General features: G+C 42.0%; 1 pseudogene; it reads right to left on the bottom strand.

Annotated features, from left to right (window-relative positions):
* Positions 1-6,725: 6,725 nt before the first annotated feature.
* On the bottom strand, positions 6,726-8,664 carry LOC113896540 (annotated as a pseudogene).
* Positions 8,665-10,131: the final 1,467 nt, after the last annotated feature.

Raw genomic sequence — 10,131 nt, 5'->3', positions numbered from 1 at the left:
CTGCAGATGGTGACTGCTGCCATGAAATTAAAAGACGCTTACTCCTTGGAAGGAAAGTTATGACCAAGCTAGATAGCATATTCAAAAGCAGAGACATTACTTTGCTAACAAAGGTTCGTCTAGTCAAGGCTATGGTTTTTCCTGTGGTCATGTATGGATGTGAGAGTTGGACTGTGAAGAAGGCTGAGTGCTGAAGAATTGGTGCTTTTGAACTGCTATGTTGGAGAAGACTCTTGAGAGCCCCTTGGACTGCAAGGAGATTCAACCAGTCCATTCTGAAGGAGATCAGCCCTGGGATTTCTTTGGAAGGAATGATGCTAAAGCTGAAACTCCAGTACTTTGGCCACCTCATGGGAAGAGTTGACTCATTGGAAAAGACTCTGATGCTGGGAGGGATTGGGGGCAAGAGGAGAAGGGGATGACAGAGGATGAGATGGCTGGATGGCATCACTGACTCGATGGACGTGAATCTGAGTGAACTCCGGGAGTTGGTGATGGACAGGGAGGCCTGGCGTACTGTGATTCATGGGGTCACAAAGAGTCGGACACGACTTAGCAACTGATCTGATCTGATCTGATATTGTATATGGAGATTATCATACTAAGTGAAGTAAGTCAGACAGAGAAAGGCCAGTATCATATGATATTGCTTATATCTGGAATCTTAAAAAAAATGGTACAAATGAACGTATTTGAAACAGACTCACAGACGTAGAGAAAGAACTAATGATGACCAGAGGGGAAGTAGGGTAAGAGATTGGGAGTTTGGAATTGATGTACATGTTGCTATATTTAAAACAGATAGCCAACAATCATCTACCATGTAGCACAGGGAAGTCTGCTCAATATTCTGTAATAACCTAAATGGGAAAATAATTTGAAAAGAATAGATACATGTATACATATAACTTAATTAGTTTGCTGTACATCCAAAACTAATACAGCATTGTTAATTAACTACACACCAATATAAAATAAAAATTAAAAAAGGCAAAAATGCATTCAAGGTTACCAAATATTTTGAGACTTTCCTAAGCAAACCGCATTTTCTATATGCACTGTACATGTGTAACTGTCTCACCAATATTTACATAGAAAGGATTCCTGATGTTGGAGACATGTTTATCTTGGAAAGTTTGTGCCCAAGAAAGATTGGCACAGAACACATGTGGAAGTACTGTGGCTTCTACATAATGTCAGCCAAATCTGGGGATTAATCACAGCAAGAAATGTGAATCTTACAAGAAACATTTAAGAAGACAGTAAGGAAAACAAAAATCTGCTACCTCTGTACACATATACTGTGCCAATGCCAAATTGTTGGTTTTTCCATTGTAATTATGAAAGACGGAACCACTGGGGAGGACTGGGTCAAGGGTATATTAGAAACACCTTTGAACCTATAATTATTTCAAAATAAAAGAGTAAAATAAATTCTACTACCTCAAAAGGAAAGAAGCTGGATCAGAAAGAACAAGAATTGGGAAACAAACTATTGATATCAGCTTATGTAAAAGTAGAGACAAGGAGCTGACTCACATTCTGGCTGTTACCTCCTGATGGGACTTGGCTTCCAGTGGGGCAAAATTGGGCCACCTCTCAGGTGCTAAGAGGTGATGCCAGCTGTGGTTCACGAGCTCCACTCATGCAGCGGTTTCCCAGGGGACACTCCCAAAGAAAAGTCATTGCTCTTTGCCCTTTTCCCTCCTTCCATATGGAATGTGGGGAAATGCTATGTAGCAACTATTCTGAAGTCTTGAGGTAAAAAGTACGTGGGCAAAAGCAACAAATAAGGATAGAATTAGAAAGACAGAAAAAGCCTGGGCCCCTCACAGCACTGCAGACTTCCTGGCAGTCTTGGACATTTTACTATTTGATGAAAGCAAATGCTTAAGTGGTTAACTTATTTTTGAACTTTAAGCTCAAATTAAATCCTGATTATATATATATATATATATATATATATATATAACGTACAATATATATTAGAATAAAATCACAAAGGAAGATGTAGATATGTGTGTAAAATGGACTGGAGAGATGACCAGCAAACTTGGAAGTGTAGTTACCAGTTAGGAAAGAAGCTGGGCATGAGAGGGAAAGTCTCCACTGTGTTCAGTATATTTTGGACACTATTCTAATCTTTATTTGAATCTTCTACAATGAATGTATTTATAATTTTAAATCAAGAAATGAACATGTTCATGTGTGTGTGACAGCGCATTCTGCTTTTCCAGTTATTGCAGGGAAAACAGGTGAATGACTTTGGAAACTCAGGGTACGATCTTCATATGATTTTAAAGGTGAGCACTCAAGCCAAAAATAATATCTTACTTTTCCTTACCCTCAAACCTTCACTGCTGGAAACTCCACCAAGCAAGCATGCTCTCTCACTGAGCCGGCTGATGAGACCCAGCCACCCCGGTCTCTGCGGCTGCACCCAGGGCCACCCAGAAATGACTGCAGCGTCTGGGATCAGTCACACACTGGTCTCCTCTCCAATGCTTCCATTCGGAATAAACAGGTGTAAGTCATTATCAGAAACAGCTTTCAAGGGAAAAGCCGGGCTAAATCACATGTGTGACGAATTCTTTACAGATAAGAGTGCTGAGTTGTAGAGCCAAGCTGGCAGCCTGGGATCTGACTTGGAAAGTCAGAGAGTGTTAAGCGTCCTTGCAATCCATGGGTAGGTTGCTGCAGCCCTGGGTGAAGCCGCTGACTCTACAGGCTAACAGCATGGTCAGCTCTAGCTTTAAAAGAAAATGCTCTCCTCCAAAATCAATCTCAAGCATTCAATAAACCAATAGACACAAGCTGAATACCTATCATGGCCCAAGCACTGGACTAGACTTTGTGTTAAGAGCATGGGGTGAAGAGGTGGGGAAATCAGTGTAATAACCCTCAAGACACATTTCTCCATAGGTCTCTCTAAGCCATGAAAGTGAAAAGTGAAAGTGTTGGTCGCTCAGTTGTGTCTGACTCTCTGCAACCCCATGGACTGCAGCCCACCAGGCTTCCCTGTCCATCACCAACTCCCGGAGTTTACTCAAACTCATGTCCGTTGAGCTGGTGATGCCTTATAAGGAATAATAGAAAAGTACTCAGAACTTTGGGGCCAGATCCTGGAAGGTATTAAATGCCCTGAAGAATGCCTTTTACACAGAGAGCAATGGTGAGGTCTCCAGGAGATTTTTAAACCAGAAAGAAACTGAATTGTGAGGTGACTGTTGGGTGCAGGGTCAGGAAGAAGAAGAAGCTGAGGCAAAGGGACTAATCAGGAGGTGACAGCAGTTCAGGGAAAATACTCAGGGCCTGTGTGAGGGTAGAAAGTGAAGGGACAGGGAAAAGGACTGTTATGGGACATTTGTGTAAGTAAGTATAGGCAGGCCAATGATTTGGATCTCTTTCGCTTGTTCCTTGGAAGAAAAGCTATGGCCAACCTAGACAGAGTATAAAAAAGCAGAGGCATTACTTTGCCAACAAAGGTCCGTCTAGTCAAGGCTATGGCTTTTCCAGGAGTCATGTATAGATGTGAGAGTTGGACCATAAAGAAAGCTGAGCACCAAAGAATTGATGCTTTTGAACTGTGGTGTTGGAGAAGACTCTTGAGAGTCCCTTGGACTGCAAGGAGATCCACCCATCCATCCTAAAGGAGATCAGTCCTGGGTGTTCATTGGAAGGACTGATGTTGAAGCTGAAACTCCAATATTTTGGCCACCTGATGCGAAGAGCTGACATCTTTGGAAAACACCCTGATGCTGGGAAAGATTGAAGGCAGGAGGAGAAGGGGATGACAGAGGATGAGATGGTTGGATGGCATCACCGACTCAATGGACATGAGTTTGAGCAAACTCCAGGAGTTGGTGATGGACAGGGAGGCTTGGTGTGCTGTGGTTCATGGAGTCGCAGAGAGTCGGACATGACTGAGCAACTAAACTGAACTGAACTGAATTAACTATTTAGTATTTCTATTTACAAGTGGTACAGACACACATCACATTTTTAATAGACTATTTTTTAGAACACTTGGAATTACAGAAAAATTACTATTTTGAATATGGTACAGAGAGATTGCATATAGCCTGCCTCAGTTTCCCCTACTAACATCCAACATTAGTGTGGTACATTCGTTACAATTAGTAAGCCAGTGTTTACATATAACTATTAATAGAAGCCCATATACACGGCATAGTTCCTTCGTTTTTATCTAAGGTCCTCTTTTTGTTCTAGGGTCCAGGATACTGCATTACATTTAGTCACCATATCTTCTTAAGCTGTGACATTTCTCAGACTTATTTTTAAAGACCTTGACAAACGTGAGGGGTACTGGTCTCATAGTTTGCAGGATGTCCCTCAACTAGAGTTTGGCTGATGCTTTTCTCATGATTAGGCTGGATTTGGGTCATGATTAGAAGGAAGGTCATGGGGGTAAAATTCCATTTCTCATCACATCAAGGGCACCTGCTGTCAACCTGACTTGTCGCCGATGCTGTTAACTTTGACCACCTGGCTGAGAAAGCTATTTGTCAGATTTCTCCACTGCACATTTAACTTGTTCTCACCCTTTTTGTGATCTTCTCTTTAAGAGGAAATCACTATGTAAACACAAACATTGGCAAGAAAAGAAACTTTCTCCAGTTCAGCTCTAATGGCCACTTAGATACCTCTTTCAGCCACACAAGTCCAGAAGTCATTTAAGTCTACACAACTCAGAAGTCACTTTAGCAAGCACCTGCTATGACGTGTGCTGGCTCTTGGGGGGGTCTCACTCCTAACCAGGCTATGGTCAGTTTCAGCCACAAGCCGTGTTCTCCCCAAGGTCAGCAGACACAGACACCTTCCCTCTGGAACTGCCCGCCTTTTCAGCCATCCTTCAGTCCCAGTAGCAATGGAAGGCCCTTGGAGATGGACTCCTCAAGTCACCTGGCCATGGGACCCAAGCGAAGCCCGAATCCTTCCCAGCAGCCCGCCCCACCCCCCGGACACCCCACCTCTGATGTTACACCCCAGAAAACTGCCGTCTTTCCAGCCCCAGGTCCACGTCGCAGCTGGAGAGTGTGATCAAACCCCCACTGCTGCCCTGCCCTGTGACAACCCTATTTTTAGGCCACAGCTGAATCAAGAGAGAAGAGATTCAAATTCTTCTCCCCCATATCCTGGGGATGGTAGGGTTTCTTTTTCCTTGGCACACTTGAAGCAAATTGGGCCCACATCCATTTTTGCCTTGACGATCATCCAAAATATAAACTCCACTCAAGTTACAGTGAAACTTTCTGTTTTAGTTTCAAGGTGCCAATTCATGTAGGTGTATGTCATGGATCAAATGCAGGGTGAGACAAATCCCCACATGCAAAGTTTACAAAGGAAATGTGTCAGAACCATTGCATAACTCCAGGAGCCCACGGCCAGTTCGAGGGTATCAGCAGGCTTGAGCATGGGGAGAGGGGAAGGTGGGCCAGGGGATATCTTTAGAGACAGCTGCCTTCCTGTTGAGTCCCACCCCTCTACCCCACTCCCACCTGGAGCTTTGTGATGTGGACTTTCATGGGGTCACATGGAGAGTTTTGAAATATGTTTTACATAGTGGAGGGATGCAGCATACACGAGCCTGACTCTTGGAAGAGAAAACTAAAAAGTGCTTCAGCAACAGAACAAAAATAGTGCAGGAGTTTGACCTGTTCTCACAGAGCCTGCAAATGGCTATGGTGGCCAAAGATGATCACAATTATTATTATTTTTTAACAGTCCTCCCACGGAGAGACAGAGATAGTTATATGCCTTCCCTTTGAATTCAGGTAAGCTCTGTGACCATTTTGGGACACAGCAGGAATAATTCAGTGCCAATTTCTGGTCCATTTTATCTCTTCTAGAACATTCCTTGGAAGCCCTGCCTGTAATAAATTGTCCACCCTGAGACCACCAGCCTAGAGAAGCCCTGGGCAAACACTCTGGATAACAGCCAACTTCCCAGTCAAAGCACCCAACCTTTAAGTCTTAGACACAAGACCTGCCCATCCTCCAGTTGCAATGAGTGACTTCCACCAATGCCAAATAGAACAGAAGAAGCACCCAGTGAGCTACTCCTAAAGCCCTCCTGCAAGAAAAGTAAAAGTAAATTATAAGCAAAGAGTTGCTGCTTTAAGCCATTAGATCTGGGATAAATAGTTATGCAGCAGTAGGTAACCAGAGCAGTGGCAAAGGACTGTCTCTGGTGGGTAATTCGGAGGGCTCCCAGAAGAGAGCTGCAGCGCAGTGCAAAGATCAGGGTTTGAGATATGCCCAGAGCTTAGCCCTGTCCAGGGGCCGTTCTAGAGATGCTGGTGGACCATCAGGAAGTGAGAGGTGAACCAGACAACTCAGGGCTATGGAAGAGGTTGAAAACGCCCACCCAGAGCAGAGATTTGTCTGTCTCAGTCAAGGACACTGGGATGGGTTTAGCAGTGGATTATGAAACAACCATGAAAGCATTCCACGGAGGAAGCTCTGGCTTCTAGACAGGAGAATGCGGCAGAAACAAAACAGAAAAACTCAATGGCCCAAAGCGTGCAAAGAGAGACGATTTGCTAACACACCTGTTATGGTGTTCTTGACAGACCAGAACCTGGGGACAGGAGTCAATGAAAAGAAGGTGAAGAAAAGAAGGATGTGGGAGACCCAAGTTTCTAGTGGCACTAGGGTGCTTTATTCATGGCAGTGTGTGCTTATATATTGTAATACAAGGAAGCTTTAGGCAAAAAACAGTAAAGTGAAAAACACCATAACCAGATGCATAACAATAGTAACTGAGGGAATAACAATAGCCATGGGGCCAGAAGACAATCCATGTATTGGAAATAGGAACAAGACTAAGTAGTTTTACAGAAAAGTAAAAGCTTACTGAAAGGAATCCATGTACTTGTTCCGCCTCATGACCTCAGTCCTGAGAACTGCGTGCAGCTCTGTTAGTTCCTGTTTTCCAGGAACTGATAAGGAACCGAGGGCCCTTGAGAACCAGAAAACAACATATAGGCTTCCTTAAAATTAAACGTTCCCTGACAATTCCCCCCTTTTTTATTATTTTTGTGAAAAAGGCCCTGACCAATTGAATTTGTTTAGTGGAAACAATTTATGTTGAAAGGCATCCTTATGCAACAAATATAATTACCAGGACAATTACCAATGTTACAGCATCAGACCCAATACTATGAGTAATACTTTGGAACCATCTTTGAGGATCTAGCCCAGATAATTGATCAGCTAGCTATTCAGCTAAAGTTTCCAAATTATTGAAAGAGGGAAGACTTTTAGAGAAGGTTTCAAAGATGTTCTTTTGCAATAATTGTACATTTAGGGAAGCATTATCATGTATGTCTTGCAAGTGAAATTTAATTTGTTCCCAGTTGTAAGCACTATAGTTGAACTGAACAGGAGTGATACAAAATTGTGTAGAATTCAAATCACATTTTAGTATTACTTGTTTTTGTAAATCTATTAATGGATCTCTCACTCATTGGATGGCTGTTTTTAGTTCTTGTATTTCATCTTAAATTTCCTTATCTGAGCCTGAGTGGCCCACATGAGCATCTTTGGTCCAATTTTGAATAAAGTTTTGTGTTTGAATTTAGGTTTGTAAAGTGATGTCTGCAACAACCGCAGTAATGCAAATTGCTATTAATCCCAAAATGCCAAGACTTAACCATCAAATGAATTGTTTAGATCGCCAGAATAATTTAGTGAGTAGCTGGGAGGCAAGTCCTGCCATGGGACCCTCTTTCCAGGGATTCATTTTTCAAAGAAACAGAGGAATTAAGACAAGTATACATTTTGTAATCTATACAAGTCACAAAGCGTAGAGTCTTATTAAATTGTAAGTTCTCTATAGCTATAACAAAAGGAAGAGGAACACAAGCTTGTATAAAATATGAGTGATTATAATGAAAGGAATGGTTACTATGAGTTGAGTAGCAAGCCCAGCAGAGCTGTACCAGCCGAAGTCATGCCCGTCAGGGACCAGCTGTTGAAGCGCTCCTGGCCCTTTTGGCTCTCGGTGGTTGTATTGTTTTCACAGAGTTTCACAGAAGTGTCCCAGCCGCCGTTCTCCTGGATCCAAGACTCTAGGTGGTCATTTAGGTAGGTGGCCATCCAAGTTGTGCTTTGACTCACCAATACTTGTGTCTCCTTGTCTATGCTTTCCATGCATAGTGCCCCACCGAAGGAAAAAAAGGCCACAATGCGACCCCAGTTCACCCCGTCCTGGAGGAGTTCATACATCATCTGTTCAAAGCTCTGATATGCTGTCCCCGGGGTGATGTGGAGCTGGGATGTCTGGTCGCTGAATGCCTGTTGCTACCTCAGTTCAAACTCATTGCCTGCCTCCCTCAGGGCTTGCTTTTCTGTTGTCACGGGGATCACTTTCCAGGCGTCCAAGCTTCTGCTGTGGCCAGTGGCTCCATTCACCACAGGGCTATCCTCCAGGTGCCAAGATGGGTTGTCATTGATGGCATTGGGGTTTCCATATCTGATTTTGTCCCTTCCGAGGCCTCAGTTCTGTTCTCTTCCACATCATTAAATCGACTCCAGCTGTATCCTTTCTGGGAAAGCTTGTAAGAGAGAAAGTCAACCACCAGCCGTCGGTTGCTCTGAGACATTTTCATAATAAAGATGGGTTTCACCAGTCTATTGTCTAAAATACCTGTAGTAAAAAAGGGGGTTATGTATATAGGTCCAATAAATATGATTAACTAATTCAGCTTGAGTGGGGGAAGCAAAGCAAGCATAGCAACAAAAATATTTCTGGAGGCATTCCCTGTTGAGAAACCAGATTTTTAGCTTGATTGGTAAGGGTTTTTGTTTATCCCTAGGTAAGGAGATCATAAGGTCGATGACATTGAGGGTGGTGTTTCTTGCAGGTTTTTTAGAGTCACATGGCTTGTATTGGAATTTTTTTCTTCCCGGGAATTTAGCCATTTTTTCCCTCTATTTTGAACACCAGATGCTCCCCTGGGGCAGATTTTTCAAAGAGAAAGCCAACTGATTTCGTTGGATCTATCTGGAGAAATACAAGCATACCCCTTTCCCTGTAAGATAAATTTCCTAGATTTCTATTGTTTAGTTAGCCCATCTTGATACCAACCAGGCAGAGGAAGAGAAGTGTCTTTCAATTCTAAGAAATGTTTTTCTGCTTATGTCAAGATACCTCCTTGTGATAAGTTTTAAAAAATTTAAAACAAATAAAGCTGTATTAACAATAGTTATAGGATTAAAGAATATCTTGCGTTTGGAATCTAGTGAAGTCTGCTCTGGATAGAGAAGATAGAATTGTTCCTGTGTATTCCTCCTTTTTTAATGTTTTTATTTGTAGTTTCAGTGTGTGAAATGGGGGAGGTGTTGTCCCTAATAATAGATTGTAATTCAAGAAAAAGTTGTTGAATACTAGATTGATTAGAATTTATGGTAGAAGTTTTTATATTTTTTAAATACAAAAACCGAATATGAGGAGTCAGAAATTATATTGATAGGATAAGGATGTAGGTGAATAACCTGAATAAGAGCATATAATTTATTTTGTTGAATAGAATGAAATTTAGTATAAAAGACTTTATATTTTTTGAGAGACCAAAATGAGGCTTTGGTGTTTTTAGTCGCATCTATATAGAAAACATCAGCTTGAGGTATAGGTTGTGATGCAACAATGTGAGAGATAATAAATGTAATATTTTTGAAGAAATTTCAAAGTTTATTAGAGGGATAATGAAATGAAATTTTAAAAAAATAGTCTGAGAAGGCTATTTGGAAATTGGTAGAAGTTTGTAATGTATTTTTAAATTCAGCTTTATTAATAGGCAATATAATTTGGTGAAGATAGGAGCCAATTAAAGTCTTAGTTATATATTTTTTGTTGATAATTATTAGAGCAATCAAATCAAGATAGGGCGTAAGTGACTTTGTCTCTTCAAAATGGGTATGCTGCTGCTGCTAAGTTGCTTCAGTCGTATCCGACTCTGTGCGACCCCATAGATGGCAGCCCACTAGGCTCCTCTGTCCCTGGGATTCTCCAGGCAAGAATACTGGAGTGGGTTGCCATTTCCTTCTCCAATGCACGAAAGTGAAAAGTGAAAGTGCAGTCGCTCAGTCATGCCCGACTCTTAGTGA

Source organism: Bos indicus x Bos taurus, chromosome 7, assembly GCF_003369695.1.
Source record: "Bos indicus x Bos taurus breed Angus x Brahman F1 hybrid chromosome 7, Bos_hybrid_MaternalHap_v2.0, whole genome shotgun sequence".
Classification (NCBI taxonomy): domain Eukaryota; kingdom Metazoa; phylum Chordata; class Mammalia; order Artiodactyla; family Bovidae; genus Bos; species Bos indicus x Bos taurus.
This window is presented reverse-complemented; position numbering and strand designations above follow the sequence as displayed.